Genomic DNA, 18,886 nt, shown 5'->3' on the forward strand with positions numbered 1-18,886 from the left:
AATTTTCTTAAACCATTCCATAGTTAAAATCCTCCCTTGAAGGGAAGACAAAGAAAAAGTCCCTAATTTTGGTAGGCATAAGTCATTCTAACATAAATGAATGGGGATCTTAGTTTTAGTGTAATGTTGTTTATTAACAATGGCTTTATATCCATCCTTAGAAGAGCAAGTAGCTGAGTTAGCTCCTACCCATATCAAATTATCCTGACTATTTTTAAAATTCAGCATTCTTTTGTTTAAAATATCCTGAAGTTGAGATAAATCTTCCCGTGGAAGGGGTAGATGATCATTTTTTTTTCATTTCCAACCTAGGGGACCATTACTGTCAAATTCCACATAATCCCTAATAGAGGGTCTTCATTCTCTTACTAAATAATCTCTGATCTAGGATGTATCCATTAAATTGGAAATGACTGGGAGAGATCCCCAAGAGTCAAATGAAAAAAGAAGCATTTCTCCCATCTGCAATGTTCCAAGTGAGCTACTCTAAGATTATATGATTACATTTTAGGATGAAGTTCCAGACCCTTGAGCCTTTTAGAGGATTATAGTATCTAAATATGCCCATAGGATTTAAGTCTTCTAGTTATTTTCCTTGAAGGAGATGAACCCATTTAAGGTGAGGTTCCTTGAACATCTTCCAAACCAATTTTTCTCATAGAGTTCTATTTTTCCATAATTGATTTCCCAATCCTAAACCACCCACTTCTTTGGGTTTATAGATTTTTTGGGTGTACTTTTAAAAAACTTTGTTCCAGGTATTGATTCATTCATTTGTTTCTTTTTTTGCATCCTAGAAGATTACTTGCACATTTTGAAAGTTGGAGGTGCTAATTTGATCTAGTCACTTTATTTCATCTATATTTTATGTATTTCATCTCTAATTTATCATTTATTAAGTGTATCATTATTGTAATCATGGAGTTATTCAACTTGTCCTTCTATAATCACTTAACTGAAGGACAATTATGAGTCTTGGCAAAAAGGCATTTCAACACATTAAAGGTGGCTTAATATTTATCTTTATCTTTATAAACTAATTCATGAGATAGAGAAAGAATTGATTAAATTAATTTATGGTAGTAATAATTAATCATATCATAGGATTAATTGGTTGTATTTATAGTGCAAGAATCTTCACAAAAACCTATCATCATATTTTTGGAATTAAGTATGTATAGTTTGGACCAAGATTTGGGAGATATTTCAAGATCCATTTAATCCTTCATTCCCAAATGATCGTACTTCATATTGTGTCATTCAACTTGATAATATTGACAATCATCTTTTTGATGATGATACCTTAAACAATATCTTGAATATGATGCAAGACTTGAGTTTCCTCATGATCCAGAGACTTCTCCTACACCTCCTAGTAATCCTTTTGAGATAACATATTCATCTTTTATTTGTAGTTCATTAAATTTACTACAATTTATTTATTACAATAGGAATTTGATTGTCTTCTTGATTGAGATTCCTATTTGACATATGTATTTCTTCTTTTTTTGTAGAGTCTCACATTACAGATATGGAAGACCAATTTAAGAGTTTATCTCTCTTATTTTATAACATTCATGGGATAACTATTGTCACTTCATATATGTCTTTGGATATTGTTCCAAATCAGTTTCAAAATTTTCCTTTTTTGTCACCTTCTATAGTGATTTTAGAGACATCTTCATACATCTATGTGTAGAGGAAAAAGTGAGACTAACTATGGAAACCCTAATCCTACTCTCATACACACTAATGAAATACGAAAGAACCTAGGGAGGTAACCCATTTCAGTGACTTCTTGTGAGGAAGAGAGAGTCAAGGATTACCTCTTAGGGTTCCTATTCCCTTGCTGCAAATGAGAGAGAGGAATGATTGAAAATTCTATCTAACTTAAAGTGCAACTAAGCAAGCAAGCCGTAATCTAGAAATGTAGAACATAAAATAACTAATAAACCATTGAAGAGTACTGATTAGGAGGCAAAATCAAAGGTGCACCTATGTCTATAATCTGAGTTGAAATATCTAGGACCAAGGTACCATGCCACTATTCTGATTCTACAAGTTTGAAGCTACAACTGATAGGATGAGATCTATACACTACAAACTACTGCACTGCCAAATCCAACTGAATACATGTAGCTTCAAGGCGTCATGCCCCTATCTTAGGGGTCTTTTCTAAGATCTGAGCCCTAGGACAACCTCTGTGTGCTCTGTCGGTCTTGAAACTTCCAGCGATGCTTGGATCTGAACCTGTACTTGTAGCTGAAAAAGAGGGTTTCAGGTAGCTTTATAAGGTTTTGCATTAGTAAAACCCCTATTTTGGTGATTTCAACCTCAACAAATAGTCGATAATGTACTAGAAATGTGTGTGCTATAACCTTGTGTGTGTGCAAGATCCTAAAATGAAAGCAAACAATCTAGAGAAACCCTAATTGCTTATAATTGACAAAGTAAATTCTCTTAATCCATGATGAAAAATGATCTAAAGAATGAATATGAATCAAAATGAAGCTCATACAAAGACATGGAAACAACATGAAACCATACCCAACCCCAAGGGAGAGGTACAAGCTGATCTTCAATCGATGATCTCCTATTGTTCTCCTTCATCTTCAAAAAGCCCCCAATTGATGTAATGATGCTTAATGAATGTTTGATGGATGAATATTGAATGTTGTTGAAGACTTCAAATATCTACTCTTTCACTGCAAAGAAGGCTCTTTATGCTCCAAAAACCTGCTCTTAGATTCTTAGAAGAAGACCCCTTCAAATGAAGAAAGAGAGCTCTTAAGTATGAAACCCTAGATCTTAATTTCATTTTTAGGTCAACCTAGGATTTGAATTTCCCACCAATCTTTTGGGGTTAAGCATTATTATATCATAGAATTATGCTCCTGAAATTTTGGGAAAAAAGCTGAGGACCATGTGCACTTTCAACATGGTTTGACCAACTTTTCACCAAATTTTCAAGGTCGTTAGATATAATGATATTAGATAAAATCCCAAAGTTACAACTGATTCCAAGGTGTTTTGATATGCAAAATTGGGCCAAAAAGGTCAAAATATGACATAATTAGGGTTTAGGATTAAATGATTTATTGAAGGAATAAAATGACAAGGGGCACACTTAAGATAAAGGGCCCATATTTATAACATGTGAAGTGATGAATTATGATTTTATATTTAATTAAATTGATTAGTTAAATACTTAAAAGAGATTAGAAATGCAAGATGTAAAACACACTAAGGCAGGTGCTAACCAAGTGTGAAATTGTACCACCCTTGCAAGGGTGTACAATTTACGACAATAAATTTAGCTCCCACTTTAGCCGTCATATGACACTATGTGCATACGCAATATAAAGTACATAAAAAGTAAACATCATTTGGAAAAGGATATATCCATAAGTTGTTGGACGAAGCCCCCAGCAGTATCTGCAATACACAGTTAGGAACAACACCCTATTAAACCACATGTTAGATCACAAAATAACCTAATGCTTACTAAGGGAGGTGATGAAATTCACGGGTAGCTATATTCCCCCCTATTTCAGCTTGCTTATTAGTGAGGTGAAATAGGGTATCATGTTTACCACAGGAATTGTGAAAAAATCTTGATGAACATGTTCACAACAAGGCTTGGTTGTGCATCCAAGTGCTTTATGGAACTGATGCAGACTAAGAGAGTGATTTCACGATTCCAACACCAACAATAGTGCAAAAAATTGAATCTCTCTAGCTTGAGATATGATAGATTGAAGGAAAAGTGCAAAAATTAGGATTTTTAACTTAAAAGCATAAAACTAAAAAATGCATAACTCATAAATATGAAAGTGACACATTCATTTGTCACTCTTTGACTTTTTGACACTATTCACTACAAAGGAAACCACTTATTTACCAACATGCCTTAACACCGACCAGAGTGACCCATGCGGATGGAGATCCTGCACCACTTTGTACTCACCGACCGACCGTTAGATGAGGTGAGTTGACTTGCCATGGACTCATTTTTGAATTTTCATGTTTACACTAAATTGAATGTTGATGATGTTATAATCAAGACCATACTCGTGTCCCCTGTTCGAGCAACATGGTCCCCAAGGGTGCCCTAGTCCTCCATGGGTGCCATGGTCCTCCATGGGCGCCATGGTCCTCCATGGGCACCATGGTCCTCAATGGGCACCCTGGTCCCATGAGGGTTCCCTGGTCCTCCTAGACCACCCTAGTCCCACCTGGGTACCCTAGTCCTAGGGGGGCACCCTGATCCACTCAGGGCATCCTGGTCCCTATTCAATGTGACCAAAGGGTGCATGGGATCAAGCATTAGACAGATAGAATAGATTGATGATGTTTTCTGATTTGATTAATATGATCAATGATTGATTACTGATGATTTGATGTTTCAATTTTGTAGATTCTTCCATACATTCGGGAGCCCACTATTGGTCAGACCTTCCGGAGCCTTCGAAGTCATATTTTGAGCCTCGCACTAGAAGATAGAGAGTTGCTTCACACTGTAGGTTTATTGTACGCAATGACTATGCCTGCCATCAGGTTTCATCTTGCATTGTCGATGGCATTGATGGAGAGGTGGGATGCAGATACCTTGACATTCCTTCTACTTGTGGGGGAGATGACAGTTACCCTTGAGGATGTATACTATATTCTACGCCTTCCCATCAAGGGAGAGACTATGGGATATCGAGTTGATCGCTTTGCTGCAGACTATAGGAGGGAGAAGGTCTACTAGATAGGGAGAGCGATGCCCAGTGAGACAAGGGGCAATATCATTGTCAGTTGGCTCCCACACCCTACTGGCAAGGTTCCACTGGTGAGGCGACTCATGATTGCTACCATTGCATTAGCCATGTGCCCTAATGGACGCGACACCCATATGCATGGAGGTATCACATACATGATTAGGGCCATGGAGAGAGATCAGAGAGCATACTCTTGGGGTCAAAGCATCCTTGCACATCTCTATCATGACCTTGGAGAGTATGTGTTTGGATAGGGGTGCAGTCTGATGACCTGCACACTACTATGGGTGTAGATGTTTAAGCATATCACATGTACTAGGCCTGTTGGAGTCCTGACAGATGTAGTTCTAGAGAAGCCTAGTATATTTTCTTATCCACTTACCAGTGAGTGGCGGTTCAGAGATCTAATGCATTGGAGATTGAGTCTAGACAGATTGACAGGGGGTAGGATCAAATGGGGACCCTACCTTGAGATGTATATGTGGGTAGGGATACACAAATAGTTATATTACATACATAGGAATTGTTTGCTGGAGGTATGGTATAGTCACATATTCGTTCCCTTATACTTTGACCGCATCTGGTGGTAGTTCAAGTTTGAGTAGTGTGATCCTACTGATGTGCCTGTCTACATCTGACACTCACGTGTGACTCCTAGGCCAAGAGCTATTCCTAGACCCACAAGTGATGAGATTGACATCACAGATTTAGATGGATTTTGACGTCACATGGTGGGTGAGGACATACCCCGAAGCCATCTTTCTAGTAGACTACCCTAGAGGGAATCCTAGACCATGCAGAGGGATGGGTGATGAGGAGGGCCTTGATACATCCGAGGAGGGCTCAGATGATCAAGCTGATGATGTAGGACAATAGGAGGCACATGGCAATAGAGATGATCTTGATACAGGAGAGGGAGATCGGGATGGAGATGATGAGGAGGATGGAGAGGAGGAGGACGGGGAGAAGGAGAACAAGGATGAGGATGAGGATGAGGATGAGGAGGAGGAGGATGAGAAGGATGAGGATATTGAGGAGGAGGATGAGTCAGATGCAGTTCCTCATCACTCCAAGGATGACACCATAGCATTAGATCCACCAAGCCTCCCATCTCAGATAGAGAAGGATCCTATAAGGGGTCATGATTCTAGTCCCCATTGGCCCATGCCTACTGTGTAGTGACAGTATGAGCGTGGAGAGCCTAGTGGGTCCTAGTCTCAGGTAGTCTCTTTCCACAACCCCTACTCGCGAGAGGGAGATCCAAGTAAGGTGTTTAACTTATGATTGTTTAATTTAGGTATCTTTAAATTTCTAGATTTGATGATATAGAATGTTACTAATGAAAAATTCTCTCTTTCTTTGTAGTTGGTGTCCACGAGTGGTGCTCCCTTATCCAGCATGTAGTGATAGACCTCATCATGACTGCACACATCCCCAGTTCCTCTGTAGATAGCACATAGACCACAGGGGAGAGTAGGAAGACATGAGGACCTATTCACCCCTAGTTGGATGGAGATGGAGGTCTGGCAAGAGACAAAGAGATCTTTGTGAGAGAGATTACAATAGATAGAGTGTGATCTAGCAGCATCTCAGACAGAGGCAGCCACATACCACAGGATTATGATGGAGAGGGATTGCAGGATCTCCTCATGTAGTCACTCACATTTCATATCACGATACACACCCATGGGCCCACCCCCACAACTAGATTAGGAAGGGACATCTAGTCACCATCCTCGAACTACTAGTCCTAGGGATAGGAGATGACTTTGCTTTTTTGTTGATGTATATGTTATGGTACTCATGGATATGTATTTATTTATGCTCATGTTATATCTCAAACATGTTATTTTAATACTTAAACGATGTACACATTGCCTTAGATTAAAAGTAACACATTTGGTGGTGAACATGTATGTCTAATTTAATTTCCATGCGATTGATTTCTTAATGCTTCATGATTAAATTGATACATGTGATTTAATTAAATGACTAATTATTTAATTAAATGCTACTTTGATGATGTAGAATAAGAAATACGTTAAGCCTAAGAATTATATGACTAATGTGATTTAATTAAATCTATTTAAACACAACATGATATAATCCTACTTAACACATAAGAAATTGTATAACCTGCTAGCACATATAAAATGTAAATCTCTTACATTACATAAATGAATCCAAGACAAACAATAAAGTAAAAAAACTTGCTTGTCAAGAATGAAGTAATGTAGACTAAACAATACAATATCATTTAATACCACATACTTTAATAAAGATATGCTAACACATTATCCAATTTTGAAGAAAGAAAAGGTACAAAGAAGGAGAAGATAAACTAGAAAGAGAGACAGAAAGAGAAAGAGATAGAGGCTAGGCATAATATCTATGCAGGTGCATAGCATTTATGGGTTCTTTGAGAGGCATTCCTTCCACATCACCTATCTTGTAAACACTGGATTCATAGACTTAGACAACAATGTATGGTCCAAGCCAATTAGGGCTGAATTTTCCTTTCTCCCCAGTTAAAGCATTCACGTTATGTTGATTTTAATAAAGCACTAGATTGCCTACTGAAAAGGAATGCTGAATGATTTTATCATTATAGCTTCGTTGTAAAGTTTTATGATATGCTTGAATATGCACAAGAGAATTTATATGTCGTTCATCAAGCATCTCAATTTTTTGGAGTCTTTGTTCTCTATAGGAATCATCATCCATTATACCCCTAAGAGAAACTCTCAAAGAAGGGATTTCTAACTCCACAAGCATAATGACGTCAGCACCATAAACATGATTATAAGGAGTACAACTCGTAGCAATGTGTACACTTGTCCAATACACCCAAAGAGAATAGGTTAATTGAGTATGCCAATCCTTAGCATGCTTATTTACAGAGAATCTGTTCCATTATCCTCTTGGAAGACTCGGCTTGACCATTTGATTGAGGATAGTAAGGTGTAGAAAATTTATGTTCAATATGATATTTGTCAAGGAAATTCTTCACATCTTTATTTTTAAATGACATTCTATTATTTGAAACTAAGGCAGAAGGTATTCCAAATCGGGAAATTATGTTTTCTAAGATGAATTGATAAATTACTTCAGCGGTAGTGGATCGAAGAGGAACTGCTTCTACCCACTTAGTAAAGTAATCAATTGCAGTTATAATGAAAGTATGTCCTTGTGACGAGGGAGGAGATATTTTACCAATGAGATCCAAACCCCATGTAGAAAAGTGCCAAGACGCTACCTGAGATCGAAGTTCTTGGGAAGGAGCATGGATCAAATTGCTATGTTGCTAACACTGATGACATTATTTAACAAACATGAAGGAATATTTTTCCATGGTCTACCAATAATATCCCATTCAGAGCAACCTCTGAACTAAGGACCTTCCCCCAAAATTCCCCCCACAAGCACTTGAATGTGCTTTCTAAAGAGCAACAGGGATTTTAGCTTTGTTAAGACATCAAAGGAGAAGACCATTATAACCCCTCCTATAAAGAACATTAGAAAGGATAATGTATCTAGCGGCCAATTTATAAATCCTAGCCTTATTATTCTTACTTGTAGAGTCGAGAAAGGTACCGTCACTCAAATATATCACAATATCCGAGTACCATTCATCAAAATCTACAATGCAACAATATGCCACATCACTAAGATTATCAGCAATAGTCGGTGTAGTGAGGTTGTGAATAGTAAATTTGAGATCTACCAAGGGCTTCTCTAAAGACACAATAGAGGCTACACATGCCATGGTATCAGCATATCGATTATCTTTTCAGTGAATAGGCTCCATGGTATAAGAATAGAACTTTTGTAACAAGGATATAGCTAGATCTCTATATTGTGATAATTTGTCTTCTTTAGCTTGATAAAATCTTGTCACTTGTCTTATGATTAGTTGCAAGTCTCCATAGATATATAAATGTTTTACATTTAATGCTAAGGCTGCTTTAATTCCAGCTGTAAGAAGCTCATATTCAACAATGTTGTTGGTACATAAAAAATTAAGATGATATGATAAAGGGATATGATTCTTTTTAGGAGAAATTAAGAGCACGCCTACCCTTGATCTTGTACGACATCTAGAGCCATCAAAACATGGTTCCCAAATCTCATTAATCTCAGCAGAGAAAAAATAGTCAACTGGAAAAGACTCCAGATTAGGTAGGGAGAAGGGTGAAGGAGCCTCAACTAAGTGGTTGGTCAATGCTTGACCCTAAATATTGCCTTTTGCGAGACAAACTTAAGGTGAAACTCAGTCAACATCATAACCCACTTAGTTGGACATCTCAAAGGGTCAAGTTTAGAGGAAAGATGTTTGAGAGGATCAAATTTAACAATAACATGGACTTCAGAATCTGTGGGAATCCTAATAGAAAAGACTAAAGCAAGGCATTGACTTTCTATCACAAAATATCAGACCTTATAATCAAGCAGAGTATGACTTATATAATAAGCCAGACATTCTCTACCATCCTTATCACATTCTGCCAATAAGGCTGCACAAGCATGAAGGGAAGCAATTGTATATAAAAGAAATGGCCTGGAAGGGTCAACAGGTTGAAGAATAGGAAGATTATCCAAATAAGTTTTTAGGGTCTTCAAATGTTTGAGGAAAATCCTCATTCCATTGAAAGATACCATTATTTTTAAGTAATTGAGTAAAAGGAAAGGTACGATCTGCAAGCTGAGATACAAACCTACGAATAGCTTGAATCTTTCCTTGCAAACTTTGAGTTGGGAAACATTTTTAGGAGGTGGCATATTAATAGTGGCATCTATGTTTTTCGTATCCACCTCAATTCCATGATGTGAAACTATAAACCCTAATAATTTTCCACTATCCACACCAAAAACACATTTTTGGGGATTCAAGCACATGTTATACTTACGAATTCTCTCAAAGATCTAATGAAGGATCTTAATATGATCTGTGCGAAGAACAGATTTAGCTAAGATGTCATCAACTTAATCTTCTAAGGTTTTATGCATGTAATCATGAAAGATAAGAGTCATAGCACACTGATAGGTTGTGCTTGTGTTGTTCAATCTAAAAGGCATCATAACCCAGCAAAACGTACCCCAAGGGGTTGTGAAAGAAGTTTTATATTGATCTTGAGGATTAATAAAAATTTGATTATATCCAGAGAAACCATCCATGAAGGATAATAAAGCATGACCTACTATAGAATATACTATCATATCGATATTTGGGAGAGGAAAATCATCCTTTAAAGAAGATTTGTTTAAATCATGAAAAATCCATACACATTCTAATCTTATTATTAGACTTAACCACAGCCACAATGTTTGAAATCCATAGGGAATAATCAATAGGATGAATGAATCCAACATCCAACAGATTTTCAATCTCATCTTAAACAAGTAATGCCACTTTAGGATGAATCTTTCAGATCTTTTGCTTTACAGGTTTAGCATCAGGAATTAAGACAATGTTATGAGTGGCAATCTTAGGATCTATGCTAGGCATATCAGAATACATCCAAGTGAAGATATCAGGGATTTCATGTAATAACTCGGCATATTTTTTTTTCTCTTCTTCTTCAAGACATTTCCCTATCTTAGTAACTTTATCTTTGATACAAGGATCCATCCATATATCAATAGTTTCACTTATGAGGAGATTACTTTGTTGAGGAGTGTCTTTCAACTGAGGAAATTCTTTAACTATCTCATCGTTATTTATTTCTTCCCCAAAGTAAAATTTTGTATTCAAAGAGTAGGTAAGACCATGATTATGATGATAACAAGGAAGGTTGTCATAGACTCCTACGAATTCAGCTAAGGAATCATCAGTGGGAAAACCAGCCAAAGCAAAGACACTAGAAGAGTCGCAATCAATATACTTTAGATATTTTAGTGAAAGAGAAGAAGAAATGACATTAACACTAATAGATGGTCTCTTAGAGGCTTTAGTAGGCTTAAAAGGAACATAGCCAAGCCCAAATGTCATATCATGAAAGTTATTTTTCAAGGGAACCTTTATCCCTTGTTCGTGAGCACCACACCCATTACCAAATTATATTTACACCTAGCTAGGATGTGAAAACTAGGACCATAAAGGTTAGCCATTTCTGAGAGAGAAGGAGGATTTTCATAAAGTGAAGAATCAAAGTCCTCTAAGTCATAAATTAAGGGAGATGAAGTTTGGGAAGCCGCCACAAATTTATTACTCAATGGCATAGACAAAGTGGATTTCTTTTTAGGTTCTTCTTTCTTCTTTTGAACCTTGGGTTCTCTAGGGGAAATTTTATATTCCCCAAAGAAATTATGATTAAAATCAAGGGATACCCAATCATCTTTTGCAAGAACCTTTTCAGGACAGAAGGTGTCCTCATTAGTAGAGTTGGGTTGAGAAGACTCTTCAGAGTCGGGTTGAGAAGACTCTTCCTCAAGAACTTTAGGTCCATTTGAGGAAGTATTGGGAAGTGATTTGGAAGTAGGATATGGGTTTAATGAAGTGGTCACACTAGTGGGAGTAGAAGCTTTAGAGGAGCTATCTAAGATAGTTAGGGAAGAACTAGTTGAAGAGGATATGGAACTTGATGTCTGCAGACAAGCCTGGAGATTTGTGTCACCTAGCAAGGTATATGTCTTATTGGTGTAAATGAACTTAGCTTGCCTATGTAATATAGAGGGGACATATTGCATACTATGAATCCAAGGTCTCCCTAGCAGCAAGTTTTATGTCAATTCTCCAAACATGACATGAATAGGTGTGGGTAAAGTAATAGGACCCACCTTAATAGGAAAGGTGATGAATGTACCCATGTGAGAATCCATTCAACTTATCTTTCTCATCACCATGAAATGGTATAATAACAAGGTTTGTTAGGTTTTGGAAAAATGAGGGTTAAGAAGGCTTAGGGTTCAAAAAATCATCTAGAGATTCATCTAATTCATCCTTACTAAACTCATAATCAACATCATTTCATACATCATCAAAAGCATGAACATCTTGTAAATAAAAATCTGACATTTTGAAATGAAATTGAATGAAATTTGAAGACACAATGCAAGAAAGGTGAAAGGAACTTTTTTTTTATGATTTGAGAGAAAATGAAATATACTAGATCTATATCTAACAATGCAATGCAATAAAATTGGGATTGGATTCATGTCAGGTTCACCAAAGATGTGTAGGGGAAAAACTGAGACTAAGTATGGAATCCCTAATCCCACTCTCATACACACCCATGGAATGCAAAAGAACCTAGGGAGGTAATGCACTTTGGCTACTTCTTGTGAGGAAGAGAGAGTCAAGGATTAAATCTTAGGGTTCCTATTACCTTGATACAAATGGGAGAGAGTAATGATTCAAAATGAAATCTAACCTAAAGTGCAAGTAAGCAAGCAAGCCCTAATTTGGAAATGCAGAACAAAAAGTAACTAATAAACCACTGAAGAGTATAGATTAGGAAGAAAAATCAAAGGTGCACTTGTGTCTAAAATGTAAGATGAAATGTCCAGGACTAGGGTGCCATGCCACTATTTTGATTCTGCAAGTCTAAAGCTGCAAGTGACAAGATGAGATCTATACACTGCAAACTATTGCACTACCAAATCCAACTAAAAATAGGCAGGACCAGGGCACCACACCCCTGTCCTAGGTAGGACCAGGGTGCCACACCCCTGTACTAGGGGTTTTTTACTAAGATCTAAGCCCTAGGACAACCTTTGTGTGCTCTATCGATCTTGAAACTTCCAACGACACTCAGATCCAAACCTATATCTGTAGCTGAAAAAGAGGGTTTCGGGTGGCTATATAGGGTTTTTCCTTAATCAAACCCCTATTTTGGTGATTCCACCTCAACAAATAGATGATAATGTACTGCAAATGTATGTGCTAGGGCCTTGGGTCTGTGCAAGATCCTAAAATGAAAGCAAACAATATGGAGCAACCCTAAACAATAAACCCTAATTACTTATAATTGACAAAGTAAATGCTCTAAATATATGATACAAAGTGATCTAAAGCATGAATATGAATCAAAATTAATCTCATACAAAGACATGGAAACAACATGAAACCATACCCAACCCCAAGGGAGACATACAAGTCAATCTTTAGTCGGTGATCTCCTATTGTTCTCCTACATCTTCAGAAAGCCCCTAATTGATGAAATGATGCTTGATGAATGTTTGATGGATGAATGTTGAATATTGTTGAAGAATTCAAAGATCCACTCTTTCACTGTAAAGAAGGCTCTTTATGCTTCAAAGAATTGCTCTTAGATTCTTAGAAGAAGACCCCTTCAAATGAAGAAAGAGAGATCTTAAGTATGAAACCCTAGATCTTAATTTCATGTTTAGGTTGACCTAGGATTTTAATTTCACACCAATATTTTGGGGTTAAGAATTGTTATATCATAGGATTATGCTCCCAAAATTTTGGGAAAAAAACCAAGGACCATGTGCACTTTCAACATGGTCCAACCAACTTTTCACCAAATTTTAAGGGTTGTTAGATATAATGATATGAGAGAAAATCCCAAAGTTACAATTGATTCCAAGGTGTTTTGATATGCGAAATCAGGCCTCAAAGGTCAAAATAGGACTTATTAGGGTTTAGGATTAAATGATTTATTGAAGGAATAAAATGACAAGGGGCACACTTAAGATAAAGGGCCCATCTTTATAACATGTGAAGTGATAAATTATGATTTTAGATTTAATTAAATTGATTAGTTAAATACTTAAAAGAGATTAGAAATGCAGGATGCAAAACACACTAAGGCGGGTGAGAACCAAGTGTGAAATTGTACCACCCTAGCAAGGGTGTATAATTTACGAAACTACAATTTAGTTTCCACTTCCTACCAATTCCTACATACAATGTGAATCATTCCTTCATTTGTACTTAGTTTATTTTCTTCCAAAGGGAAGATGTGTTTTTTGCAAGCATTGGATGATCTTTTGTTTTCAGGAATACTCTATGAACATTGGGGCTTCCTCATTATGGGGGATCATTTATTGTATACTTATGGTGGTTGTATTGCTCGAGGAATATCATTGAGTCCTCCATACATCATCCTTTCTTATTTGTTAATTTTCTCTTGTTTGGATAGGTTTTTTGTGTTGTTGGGTTTTCTCCTTTTCTCCATTTGTGAGAGATTTACATTATACATGGGTAACTAAAATGTCCTAGTAGCCATGATCTATAATATTAATAATCTTGCATATTTTGACAATAATTTACACCCTTAGTTGCACCTAACATGGGTTTTCGTGTCAATGAGGTTTAGGACCTAGCAAAAGTCTTGTACCTACTATTATTGTTCGTTCCTAGTAGGAGATCTATTCACATGACTTAAGTTTACTTATGTTTTATGTGTCCTCCTAAAAACAAATTTAGTTATCACATGATCATACGTAACACCTAATTAGGCTAATACTTTAGTTGTCTCATTGTCTATGATTATATCACAATCCTACCTCTCACATTTCCTTTATAAGCAGGGTAATCTCATTGCATATTTCATAGTCAACCAATCAATCAAGATTGCATTGTTGAAACAATCTATTCTTGTCATTCTCTCATGTAAAAATTATTTTATTCATGCAAAGTTTCTTGGTGTCTTGAGGAGTCACCAATATACTCTCCTATAATACTCTTTATTTGAATTTGAATTGGAAATCTATATAGTTGTTCTTATACACACATCATGATATTTTCTAGGAAATACTTAGTACATAATTTTTAATTGTGGTATCATTATTGCCATAATTCATATCTAACTATATAATTATAGCAACATCCTTAGGGTGAAGCATCAAGATTAGGTAATTTATGCCACATTTTTATTAAAAAAATGATCAAAACTAGTCCAAATTTATAACATGAACCACTAGAAAGTGGAATTTATGCTTTGAATGTTGAAATGATAGAAATTAATGAAATATATATTTTTTAGTGTATTTTATATTTTTATTTAAAAAAACTTTAAAAAATATTTGAAATTTTTTGGTAAAATTGACATTAGTTGATAATAAAATAATTAAAATGAGATTAAGTGAGGCATTTCTCTTTATATAATTTTTTTCTTTGATTTATTTCATACTCAGTTTGAATTTTTTTCTTTATTCTGATAGATAAATTTTCAAAATAAATTTTAAAATCTATGTATAAAAAATAAAATTATTTCAATGTAGAGTCATATGGTTTCTTATCTAATTATCAAAAATATAAAAACACTCATTTTGCCATCAAATTTCTTCTCTAAGTAGGATTACATAAGTAGGAGTTGCAATTATACCATTTTTTTTAATAAGTTAGTGTTTGTAAGTAAGACCCAAAGTGATGCTAGACATATATATTTAATAGACGTTACTTTTTATTAGGGTAAACAAGTTTTGAGGGGACTAGAAACCCCATACAATAAGTTTTGAAGGAACCTGAAACCCTCAGATTTTTCACAGATCCAGAACCAAAAAATGAACACTGCAAAAAGATACAACAAAGAGTAAAAGCAGTCCAACCACAAGGTTGCAACATAAAGCAACGACAGCTAAAACAATGTTAGGCAATCTACAAAGATAAGTAAATACAAATAATGCTTGGCAGAAAAGAAGATCTACAACAAAAACTAGATCTTAAAAGACATAGAATAAAGGTTTATCAAGCACCCTCAGCCAATAAGAAGGGTTTTCTCATGCTCCCTCAACCTGTAACAGAGTCATGAGTCCATCATAAGAAAAACCTAAACCTAACCAAAACCAAATACTGGCTGAAATGGGCCCTTGAAAATTGCCAGCCTCTAGCTTGTCCCTGAAAAGAAACAAATCCAGAAAGATAGACATAAAATAGCAAACTAGATCCATAGGGTTAGTAGGGTTAAACCTGGCACCCTCAGCCAACCATGTGGGTTTTATTTGGCTCCCACAACCAAAAACAACCTAGACCACAATAAAACATATTGAAGGAACCATCTGAGTGACAGACAAAAGGAAAGGCACCCATAAGAGGCATTTTAAAGGCTCCCTCAACCTGAAAAACAAATTGGGAAGCTGGGATTTGGCAAGGAACCCAGACCATTCTATGAAGGAGCACATGAGAGAGTAAAAAAGAAAACCCCACCAACAATGTAGAAAACAACAATAGAAAAACTCCTTCACCCCTTCTCTTCACCTCTATAGAAGAGAGATCCACCTCAAAAGGACACGGAAGGAAGAAAATCGACAAACTAGAAAGTCCATTCGCTGCTAGCAGATTCTAAACCACTCCTCCACACCTAGTCTTCACCTCAATAGGAGAAAGGGCCACCTCAATAAGATAGGGAGGAAGGCAGACCGAGAGATAGGAAACACCTCTTACCATCCAGCACATACACGGCCTCTCCACCTCAATAAGAGAGTAACCCATCATAGATTAATCATAAAAAAACTAGGGGAGTCACGTAGCAAAAAACCCTTACCAAGAAATGGCCTAGAAGATAAACAAGAGGTTTCACACACAAAGAACCAAAGGCATTCCCCAAAGAAAACATAAAAATGAGAGGCCAAACCAGACCCTGAGCCAAGCAACCACCAAAAAGAAAGAGACTGCAATGCCCACCAAAGATAGCAAGGGAGGGCAGAGAAGGTGGCAAGAAAGAACAGAAAGCACCATCGCCATACACATCCAAAACTACCACACCCACACCATTTGCAGCAAAGGACATGAAAGGATCGAGAATAGATGACACTCCTGACCTACACAAACAAATGTCTATCGTAGAGACCAGAGGAGAACAGGCCACAACTAATGGCCACAAAGAAATAATGAATCCATGGTCAAAGCCCAGATGACCACCCATGACAAACAACCGAAAGCCTGGGAAAAATGACCCTTTATAGAGATGAAAACCACCATATCCATCATTATCTTCCTCTTCTGCATCCTCCTTCCTTGAAGAAACCCTAACCCCAGAACTCCCACCTCTCCCGCTCACACTCATGGTTTTAATGGACATTGTTAGTTGAAAAGGTTATGGAGCATATTTAACTTAGCTAGAACTAATCGAATTAAACCATATATTTTTCCAAATTTGGCTCTCAATAAAAATATTTAAAATAATTTATATCGATAAGTTGGTTTGAATAATGCCACACTATTTAACTTTCACTCGACTTATCAAATTATCTTCCATACAACTTTGACTTAGAAATACTTAGCCATGGAGTTTCTCCTAATGATCAAGACCACTTATCTTGCTACTCCATTCGATACACTATGAAAATATCTCATACATGTCATTGGATAAGCTAAATAGACTTTGTAATAAAGGTTTATCATTGGATCAGCAAAGGGGCTCTATAATGAAGTTTTTCGTTCAATAAAATATAAAATGTGGTGGCCTAGGTCTTGAGGGAAAGTTCATGGTTAAATACACTTAAATCAAATTAGTATTTGAATAATGATCTCTTTGAAATTAAATGGTACTTAACCCTTCTAAATATAATAAACACCCTAAATTGTGATGACATGAAGTGGAATTAACCAAGTAGTGAGAAAAAAAAAGTAAAATACTAAGCACAATCACAATAAGTCTATAATTATCCTAGTTGATGTGTGTACAACCACTAGTATCATTTCTCCATGTTGTATCAAAAGGCATATGCATGTTAGATATTCATCTCTCGAGTTAAAAAAAAATTTCTTTATAGTTTGTACCACATACCTTGCTAGGAACCAATGGAGTTTGAATTTTTTTTATTCACAAGTTCAAACAAACTTAATAGATTCATGTTGTTCTAGAGATTTAATATACTTACATAGGGATCTCTCTTCTTGAATATTTTTTGACTCATTAGAACTTCATATTTCATAATGAATATTTTAGTTATTTTCATGATCAAAAAACATATAAAAAATTACTACGAATCAATCATTAATTATGAACTAGTAAAAAATAAACTCTACAATATTTTTTTGATTAGGTTGATCATCTCCAATTCATGTTCTACAAGCTTCAAAGGTACTCATGAAGAAGAGTATCCTCTCACTAGATAGGACATGATTGATAATATTTCTACCCTTCATGATGTTAAGGTAAAACTAATGATAACATCCCTTCCTAGTAGTGTTGCATTAATTTTTTATTAAAAAAAATTATGTTTTTTTGTTTATGCTTAAACCTATAAACTATTATCTTTGTTTGAACTTGATATTGAATTGACTTCAAGCTTGTACCTCTTTCCTTTTTTTGTGAATATTTTACTATTACATTTAATTTAAATGTTAAATAGACTTATTCACAAAAAAAATAGAATATATTTAATTGGATGATTATACTTTCAAGATCACTAGAATGTATTTCTTTAAAGTTACTATTAAAAAATAATGTAATATGCAAAGAGAGCCTAGAAGATAAAACTATTATTAAAAAATAATTATTGGTAATTTTATTTTAATCATTTTCAAAGATAATTTTATTATTTTTTGCATTTTTGACACTTCAAAAGATTTGAACATGTAGAATGAGTATTACATATAATATTCAAATTTGCCTCACAAAAAGAACAATGCATATAATATCTACATTGAATTAATAGAAACATTAAAACATTTATATTGTACCATGTATCTAATTGATGTACTCAGAATTTTGATGAGTTTGATTAAATTTCATGTTTTTATGTTGGCTTCACAATATAATTCTTCATCCCAATTTCTTAAAATAATTGTATCTATATGGATATTAATTTTTTAAACTTTTAATGTTCATATAGATATTACTTGAGCAATTGTTTGAATTTTTGTAAGCATATTAAAATATAAACAACTTAACCAAAACATCCCTTGGTCTTGAATAATTAGAATCGCATATAAGATTGATTTTTTTATATCATTGTAAATACATCAAAAAATTATTGTTATTGTTATTACTCTACAAGTGATGATTCTATACAAGTTAAATTCATTTTTAAATTTTTTTTCTAGAATTATAAAGTAATAGTTTCTAAGTTATGTTTGTAGACATCTAAAATTGTCCTGTCTAATTAAATAAATATTTTATTTATTTAATTTTTTAAGCCTAATTCCTCTATTAATTAAATAAATCTTTATTTATTTAATTAATTCATTTATCCTCTTCTAGCCTTATTCC

Source organism: Cryptomeria japonica, chromosome 5, assembly GCF_030272615.1.
Source record: "Cryptomeria japonica chromosome 5, Sugi_1.0, whole genome shotgun sequence".
NCBI lineage: Eukaryota > Viridiplantae > Streptophyta > Pinopsida > Cupressales > Cupressaceae > Cryptomeria > Cryptomeria japonica.